The sequence below is a fragment of the Patella vulgata genome, chromosome 9 (genome assembly GCF_932274485.2).
Source record: "Patella vulgata chromosome 9, xgPatVulg1.2, whole genome shotgun sequence".
Classification (NCBI taxonomy): domain Eukaryota; kingdom Metazoa; phylum Mollusca; class Gastropoda; family Patellidae; genus Patella; species Patella vulgata.
In genome coordinates, this window is record NC_065887.2 from 34,590,675 (window position 1) to 34,600,740 (window position 10,066).

Genomic DNA, 10,066 nt, shown 5'->3' on the forward strand with positions numbered 1-10,066 from the left:
TGGAACATAACTTGGCAGTACGCTGATAATTGATAAAACAAAAAGTCACAGAACGCAGTTCGTCCTCTCATGATCACAATGCTTCACAAGATTCTAAGCTAAGCAGTTCCATTGGTTAATGCTTTTGGACAAGATAACTTTGATTCTAACTGATGAAGACTAAGAGTGATGAAACTTAGTGTATAGTTTCACTACCAGGTACTTCAAAACCTTGACTAAGCATAAGCATAAAATGTTCACGATCAAACTCAGACTGCATCAAATCGAATCTATTTTTCAAAATATTCTGTGAGCTTTGTGCGGCACTGGACCCTACCCTTTTTTATACGCCCACATTAAAATGTGGTCATATATTGTCGTTGGTGCGTCCTTGATCAGTTTAAAATATCTTGTGGACGCTATAAAGGCTAAAGGTAATATCCCATTGACTTTAAATTTATACAGTGTTTAAGGTCACGAGACGATTTCTGATAATTACTGCCAGAGTTATGGCCCTCGATCACTTTGAAATATCATGTGGGAGCTCAAGAGGCTAAAGTTAATATCTGATTGACTTTAAAGTTATAAACAGTGTTTAAGTTCGCGAGATGAAGAAGCCTATTGATTTTCAACGATTTCCTATAATTTCTGCCAGAGTTATGGCTCTTGATCACTTTGAAAAAATCTTGTGGATGCTCAAGAGACTTATGAACTTTGATTACTTCGAAAAATCTTGCAGATTTGGATAAATATTACTGGAGATATTTAAAAATAATAACTGCTTGCATTATGAAATCTACGCAGCCATCTTACTTCACTTTGTCAAAAAGTTTAATTATCCGTAATTTTTTGGTTGATATGCTGTTTAGAATATGCAACATTTCGGTCACCAGATGGTGTTGATTAGTTTAGAATATGCAACATTTTGGTCGCCAGATGGTGTTGATTAGTTTAGAATATGCAACATTTCGGTCGCCAGATGGTGTTGATTAGTTTGACGGTTATTTTCTAATAAGACGATGGATGCTGAAACAATGAAATGCTCGTTCAAAGCGATTTCTCTATCGATAAATTGCGGTCTACTTCATGCTTATCAAAAAAGAATATTATGGGGCTACAAACTTGGTAGGGTGTGGTCTCCAGCCATCATGAAGCAAAGAGAGAGTCAGATAATTATGAGAATATTGTTACATATGCAGCAGATAGTGTACTATATGACTGCAAAGTTTGGATAAGTTGACTTTTTGCATCAATGAGATATTTAGTACTGAAGTCGGTGGTAATAAACAAGTAAAAATTCACCTTGATCTTTAAGTTCTTGCACACCACCAAACTTGTTTTTAAAGAGAACAGCAATACCTTTCCCCATAGCACAATCAGAACTAATACAATGAACAAGTGCATCTGTTTCAGGACATGAAAATAAATCTCCCTTTTTCTCTGAATACTTGAATCCCTTTTTTCAAATAAATACATTAAAAAAAAAATTCATTCAATTTATGAACTTGAACACATTCGATGATAAGTTACCAATTTTTGTGTTGAATCGTAAGCTAAATACAAATCCATTACACAAACAAGATCAACGCTAATTAGTGTGGAAGGGTATCCAGTGCTTGATATAAAACTGAGTCCTAGCCAAAAGATAAAAGAGAATTAAAAATATAACCAAAGACAATACATGTACTAGACGATCACAAGGCTAAAAATATCTGTACCAGAAGAGAGTACATGTATGCGTCACACGTCTGCTATGGGAAGTTTTAGGAGTTTCCAAATCTAACCAGCGACGCATATTGCTACATATTACCATGCCCTTAATAATTCTTTCTGTAAATTTGTAATTGGTAAAAACACGAAAAATAGTACAAACCATGGTAGCCATTCTTCTAAATTGGTTTTGTAGACCTGTCCTGAAATAAGAAAAACAAGCCAACAATAAGACAGATGTCCCTCGCCCGCAGCAATCCAAAAATAAATAGATGGTACATTTGAATTAATCGAACAATTGTCTTTTTATAAAGCATTGAGAAATCGAACTTCTTATCAATAGGGGGTCAAGGTGGCTAAGTGGGTAAGACGCTGGCTCGCTAGCCTGGAGGTCAGGTGTTCGATCCCTGCATTGGCTGAGAAAGTTCATCCAGATTTTACGGTGTGTTCCCATCTTGTCAAGAATGCAGGATGGAGGGCCTCACAAGGACTGCTGTCTAGTTGTTTGGATGGGATGAAAAACCGAGGTCCTGTGTACACATTGGCATGCACGTAAAAGAGCCCTTGCCAGTTGGAATTCGATATAAGAGTAGGCAGCTGTCCGGGCAAAATTTCCCTCATAGCACACTTCCGCTACAAGGTACTCCCTGCTAAATAAACTATACATTTTTGCCAAGTTATAACACCAGGAACACAAATCCTGAGAGTTCCAAGCAAAATGTTTGCACAAACTCGATTTAGGGCCAGATGAAAATTGTGGTAAGTGTTGAGCAAATTGTTATATTTATACTAACAATTGTGAAGTTGATATAAAATTAAATATTGGTGAACACACATGTTGCCTTCATCCTAGGCAAAGAATACTACAGGTAAGCTGTAAACCTATAGTTCAGATAAACTTATGATTTCAGGCCAAATTACAAACATATTTAAACTGAAACTGTATCTAAAATTGTATAATTGCAAACTAATATGGACACAAGACAAAAACTTTTTTATTTAGTGAAATAAAACAATCATTGAAAGTTAGTCATCATCATCATCATCGCTGTCACTATAAACATCAAATTTGGTTTCTTTAACAGTCTTTTTGTAATTGGCTAGACTTAGACAGATATGTACCAGACAACCCCGGTGCGGTTTCCCCTTGTCAGTGGTACAGGATGGGAGGGGCCTGGAAAGGACAGTGTCCAGTCATTCGGATGGGAGGGAAAACAACAGTTTAAACAATATTTGATTGAAAAAAACTGAATCGGCTTGAACAACAGGTAAGGGGCTATATAAGTTCTTTCAAACCAGTATTTCTACTAGTATATTTGTAAACCTTTAGTTCAGATAAGATTTGAGGCAAAATTCCTAACAAATATTTGAATTGAAACGAAGCATCTATAAATATGTAATTTTCTCACTAAAATAGATAAATGGCAAAACCTAAATAATACTGTAAGGGCGTGGCAATTGTAATGAAGAGAAAAAAAATCAAATGATTAAAATGTCTAACTGTTCAGTATCATATGAATATACGCCATACATTATGCTATAGGGGGAATTTGGCCCAATCAGCAATGTTATGGTCTACTCCTTATTTCGAATTCGAGCTGTCAAGAGTTCTTTTACTTCCACGCCAACGTGTGCACGGGACCCCAGTTTTATATCCCATCTGAATAACTAGACGCTGCCCATGACAGCCCCCGAAAAGGGGAAACAACGCTGGAAAGTTTGAGGGAACTTCCTAGGTCAACATGGGGATAAAACCCCAGACCTCCTGATTAGTGAGCCAGCTCCTCACTCACAGAGCCCTGTCCTGTACCACTGAAAAGAGGAAACTACGTTGGACCAGGATCAAACCCTGGACCTCCCGACCAGCCCCTTACTGTGTCACCGCGGCCCCCTTGCACTGATAACACTTGCATGGAAAGCAGGAATACTAGCTGTACATGTACAATGCCCCCCACACCAAATTATAATGCATGACCTATAATCATCTACATTATATGGGTTGGTGTAGAACTGTAAGACATTAAACTCCACTTGATTTCTTATCTCTTCATTACAATATTGTCACTCCCATTACAATATTATTTAGTTTTGGCCATATCTATTTTAGTGGCAAAACTAAATATCTATAGATGGCTAGATGCTTTGTTTTAAATTGCTTGTTTTGTAGAAACCAATTCTTAAACATTTTATTGAAAAATTTGGGCCAGAAACTCTTAAGTTTCTTTCATGCCCAGACAGAAATGAACAGGTACCCAACGAAAGAGTGAGGCAACACTGTTCTTCAGTTGGCCTATTAACACGCTTTATAAATGACGATATTATTAGGGTACCTAGCTAACCTCTCGACAATCCATGTCTTAAGAATGATACCATAGTTATTCTATCTTGCAGAACCTTTGGGAATAAATAACGGCATTGACTGAGCAAAATACATCACAATTGATAATAGGGTCATTCCATGTCAACTGGATCAATGGTGGGAACATGACCCCTTCAAAATAAAAAAAAAATTATAAAAAATAAATCACAAATCCGAAATTTTACCTCTCTAGGTCATAAACTCGCTGAGATATGGCGATTTGAAATCAGGGTGCTGAAAAGAACCATAAATTCAGTAATTTTGTTCAGGTTTTCAGGTGCTTTAAACTCATTGCTAATAGGAGTAGAACTCTCTAACTTTGTAATCTAAGACAACGTTTGGTGTAGATTACGAATTCAGCATCACATTCAATGTGCGATTCATACTTTTCGTGCCACCAGGTGGCAAAATGTGGAACAAATGAACTATTCACTTTTTTTTTCACGTTTTCCAAGGCCTCTGGCAAAGTCACTATTGTATACAGAACCTCCAGAATTGGTATATTTATTGTCTATTATCAATTTACAAAAGATTTTCAGTCAATGGGATATTACCCATTTTCTCTTTCAATTTTGACCATGTGGAACAGGGGGTAAAATTTTGTGGGCTCATATTTTTAACTGGCACTTGAAATCTGTGTGTTGAGTTTTAATGGCAATTATCAAAATTGTTAACTTTTCACGTTGATTTTAAACTTACTTCTAATGACCATAATAATTTAGTGATGTATCACCATGTTGAAAAAATCTGTAACTTTTCATGAGGTTAGTGGCTAATGAAAAATGTATGTGGCTAATACTGTTTTTATGCATTTGCCACAGTGGCTAAAGAATTTAAGAAGCTAACTGCTACATACACTTTCAACAATTTCAGACCAATTCAGAAAGGTGCAGGGGCAAGGTTGTAGAGATACTTATACACCAGTACCAATAGCTTGAATTAGCATCGGACTTTAGATGACAATAAATGAAGTTCTTTCAGAGCAGCAGTAGAGCTATGGTCATAACTTTAACCAAGAATTAGTTTTGCAGTAAAATATTGAATTCATTGGAGAGGTTGAAGAGTAGCTGCTGGCAGATCACATATCAGACTATTTCCATAATCTACATGGGAGAAAACTAAAGAGCTGGCAAGTTGAACATTGCTGAAGCAGAAGATCAAGTCTTCTGGGCAATATGATACTTAAAGTTTAAGTTTTCATCCAAATGCATTCCCAGGAATTTAACGCGGGATGAAGACTTAACAACAGAATCCCCAATTCTTAATTCGTGGATAGTAGACTTGTGGAGCTGACGGCTACCACTGAAGATAATAACCCCAGTTTTGTCGTAGTGCATTTTTGGTGTAGCATCAAGATTTTAATCTCGTCTAAGGACTCTGATTGGCAGGCTCGAAGCAATACGAGATTCTGCATCAAGATCTAGCCTCAATCATCATTCCCTACTAAAGTCAGTACGATAAAAAACATAATATCGAGCGTCGAGCAGCAGATTGGATCCCTAATCCAGCATATATCGCAGGCTAGCGATGACATTGATTATGGTCTGGATAAGTTAATTAATGTCTAATTAATAGATAATATACGGTAACATTTCAGGCCTAAAGAAAGACCTGCAATAGGCAGATTTAGCTCTTGCACAATGTATGTTTACCATGCTGTCTGACTGAACTTATCTAAGCTACAAATTAACAAACACTATGACACTATAATTATAATATAAAGACAGACGAATTAATTGTTATGGGCGGACCTTTCTCGTCTTGAATTATTATAGATTACTTAAACTTTTGAATGGAAAACTTTACATTGAATTTGTTTAAAGTTACAATTTCATATTTTCTAAGAAAGTCAAAACATAATTATTTCTATGTCTTTTGCTCAATAGGTTGTCAACTCACTATTATACGATCATAGGTGTCATTCTCACACTTAAAACTCATTTACACCGGAAATAATAACACAATTACCTCCCTTGTTTTATATTCTCCACCATGGAGTACTTATCTTCAAACATTGGAATTTGAAGATGAAAATGATATTATTGCCAATTTCTCAACTGGCAATAGTGAATTATAGGTAGGGTTACCAGATTAATCATTGAAGAAACCGAGACATTTATTATTCTGAGCAGACTAAAGCTAAATTCGGCACCGAGCGCCCACAGGGCGCAACAAAATGAGCGCCTGCCGGGCACGATACATTGAGCGCCGGAGGTGCGAACTTACTAGGAGGGTTTGGGGCATGCCCCCCCACAAATTTGACAATCGTACAATTTGAAATAATAAAATTTGGTAAATAAATACGATTTTAATCGCTAAGTAATAAGAGGAATTATAGATGAAATACAATAAAAATCATATTATTGTCTACAAGATAACAATTGGTTATTAAAAGGGCTCCTTTTTTAGTCATACGTTTTCGTTTTGTATGGCGCGCGCATTTCACATAAATTTATTTTTTGTGAACTGTTATATTTTGCAAAATTATACCCAAGATCATACGTCAATTTCTATAAAGCCAATTGCATTGTAATTCCAGTTTTAGGCCTGTATTATGCACATTCGGCACACCTCGGTTATTCCTACGAAACCCGAGGAATGCCGAATGTATTGTGCACTGAACTATATTTAGATCAGAAGTGGTGTGCTGTCGTGCTGAAGTAAGAGTGCTTGTAGCAAACGCTGTTTTTATACATTATAATCACTAGTTTATATGTTATTATTTTCAATTGGAAAACACCTGATTTGAAAACCGGGACATTTAGGCATGTGAGAAGCTTTGGGACGGGACCACAAAAAGGACCCCAAAAACCGGGATTGTCCCGGTAAAACCGGGACGTATGGTAACCCTAATTATAGGATTAATAGGATTATTCTTTAACAAGGTAGGACTGTTTATAGATGCCATCTATTTTAAGGCTTTATTTTAATAAATTTTAAAGGAGCTAAATCGCTAACATTTGGGACCTAGAAATTGACAAGAGTGGGTTGCAACGCATATAATACTGTAATATGAATGTATATAAACTGATTTACATTCAATGGTTTCCGTTTTTACTCCAATTTCAAATCAGTTATCTTCGGCGAAATAAGCCAGCAGTCTCAAGCGAGTGCAAATTTCTATAAATTTTAAAGGAGCTAAATCGCTAACATTTGGGACCTAGAAATTGACAAGAGTGGGTTGCAACGCATATAATACTGTAATATGAATGTATATAAACTGATTTACATTCAATGGTTTCCGTTTTTACTCCAATTTCAAATCAGTTATCTTCGGCGAAATAAGCCAGCAGTCTCAAGCGAGTGCAAATTTCTAGCGTCTGGTTATTCCAGTCTACATACGCCGTTTGATTTGGTGCAATGTGTCTAGCCTCGTTCCTTGAGTCTCTTGATACAACTGGGGCTGAAGCGCATTATGGTACATGATTCGTGTACCAATGGTAAAATGTTTATTTTGTCTTAAATATTGGATATCAAAAGCCCATCTTTTTCTGGTAAGATCACAACATGAATGTTGATCTAATTTGACAAATAAATCGTGTTTTCAATGTTGAAGATTTGGGATGATATTGAGTTAGAGACTTAGCTACTTTAAAAATATAACTTAAAATAGGCTCTTTTTCAGTATCGCACCTCTACCAGTTCCCATCATATTTAATGTGATTCAATTCAATTCAAGGCTATTTATTTATCACAATTCCGAAGAACAGACAATCAAATTGTTGTGGCCTTACAGTATACATATCTTCAACTTGAAAACATGACCGTTCTGTGTTACCAATCGTCTTTAAATAATAGAGTAGTAGTAATTTCCTGGACCTACCTTGTAATTGTATGTCTTGTGAATAGCATTACCGTACCTTTGTGACAGGAAGGATTTACCCCTGTGACTGTGTCTTCGCTCTTGGGCACTTGAGCATGTCAGAAATTATTGTTTACAACAAAACATACCTACTTCCTTCCGCCCGTGTGAGATCATTCACTGAGTCTGAGATGGTCCCTGATCTACTAGTATAAGTTCATGAAAACTATTTAGTTAGGCCTATAATTATGAAGTACAAATAACCAATAATAATATTAAAAGGAGTCTTTGTGATGTGTTCGATAGGCATATGATGCCTTCGAAAAGTGGACCAGTGTCGTATCTAATCTATGTCGCTAAAGTAGGCCTACTGTGAACACACATCCATCGCCGAGTAGCCTATTAATTATGGAAAGATAACGTTGCCAATATTATTTCAATGTTCACGGTGCAAATTATATGTCAGTAGTTCAAACTACCGGTACGTATTTTAGTTTTATAATTTGCAATTTCCATTGCTCCACAATACCAGTGTCACAAGCAAAGGGGGGTTGGATCATGGCTGAATGTTTAGAATGTGCGCGCTTTATCATAAATTATAAGCCTGTCATTGACTCATCATTGAGTCAACTGGCGTGGTTTCGAATCCCCGGTTGTACGTGACAAGGAGTAGGGTCGCCAGTCCAACCTCGTGGGTTTTCTCCGGGTCCTCCGGTTTCCTCCCACTGCTAAAGACCCCCTACGCGCAAGCGAATTATGTTAGTCCCGAAATGACCTAGTTTGTGTCGAGTGGACGTTAAACCCCATTTCTCTCTCTCACCAGTGTCACAATACAGAATAGGCCTACACTTTTCAATAATTCAATAATACTAAATACAGTAATAGTATAGCCTCGATATAAAATAATATAACAGACAAATGCATAATTTTTATTAATAATAGAACTTAGTATATTAGAATACCTTATATCTACAAGAAAGCTCATTTGCATGCGGAAAAAAGTCTGAACGACAACAGAAATTAATAATTTACGAGATCGATCTACAAGGTATATAAGGTCAGTAGAAGGGGGCAGTAGTCATATTTACAGACCTTCAGAAAATGATCAATGAAACGAAATGGGTTTAACGTCCTACTGTTCTGCTCCAACTGGGATAATAAAAACGGGCATATTCCATGTAGTGTGCTATGAGTATGAGTGGAAATTTGCCCGAACTATGGCACTATCTACAGTAGTCATGTATCAAATTCCAACTGCCAAGGGATATTTTTATGTGCAGGCTAATGAGTGGAAATTTGCTCGAACTATGGCACTATTACAGTAGCCTACTTTTGTATCGAATTTCAACTGCCAAGGAATCTTTTTATGTGGAGGCTAATGTGTACAGTGGACACATTTTATGTGCAGGCTAATGAGTGGAAATTTGCCCGAACTACGTCACTATCTATAGTAGCCTACTCTTGTATCAAATTCCAACTGCCAAGGAATCTGTTTATGTGGAGGCTAATGTGTACAGTGGACACATTTTGTCCCATCCGATTGATTACACAGCTAGTTGACCTTGTCAGGCCCTCCGTCCTGCATCACTGACAAGGGGAAAGAAAAATGATCAAGGTTGGGTGGTATGAAACTCTATTAAATGACGGGGGTGAGGGGCTATTTAAGGTAAACATACATGTACCTGTCTTAATGCAATTCTAGATATGTTACGTGTCACTATAAAACACGTTCATTTCCATTTTCAAATATTTAAATAATTTTCTGGCACATTTATATTAACATACTTTGAAAAAATGAAATGAAATTAAATGATGTTTAAAGGAGCTAAGTCGCTAATATTTGGGACCTAGAAATTGATACAAATGCATAACGCATATAATAATGTAAAATGAATGTATAAAAACTGATTTACATTAAATCATTTGTTTTTACTGTAATTTCTAATCAGTTAAGTTCGGCGAAATACTCCAGAAATCTCAATCGAATGGCTATTTCCAGAGTCTGGTTATACCAGTCTACACCGATATTATTTTAATTGTATATGCTCTCCAGATAAGAATATAGCGTCACCGTTTGACATGACTTATGGAATATGTCTAGCCTCGTTCTTCAAACCCCTTGTTACAAATGACGCTGAAACGAAATATGGTACACGATTCGTGTACCAAAGGTAAAAAGTTTATTTTGTCTTAAATATTGGATATCAGAAGCCCAC

At 36.5% G+C, this 10,066-nt stretch overlaps 1 long non-coding RNA gene across 1 annotated transcript; it reads right to left on the reverse strand.

Moving 5' to 3' along the window:
- Positions 1–1,294: 1,294 nt before the first annotated feature.
- On the reverse strand, positions 1,295–8,275 carry LOC126807799 (uncharacterized). The gene is made up of 3 exons (XR_007674172.2): positions 7,872–8,275; positions 1,853–1,892; positions 1,295–1,435 (listed from the first exon to the last, which is right to left on the reverse strand). It is a non-coding gene; the product is annotated as an uncharacterized LOC126807799 (long non-coding RNA).
- Between the last annotated feature and the right edge of the window lie 1,791 nt (positions 8,276–10,066).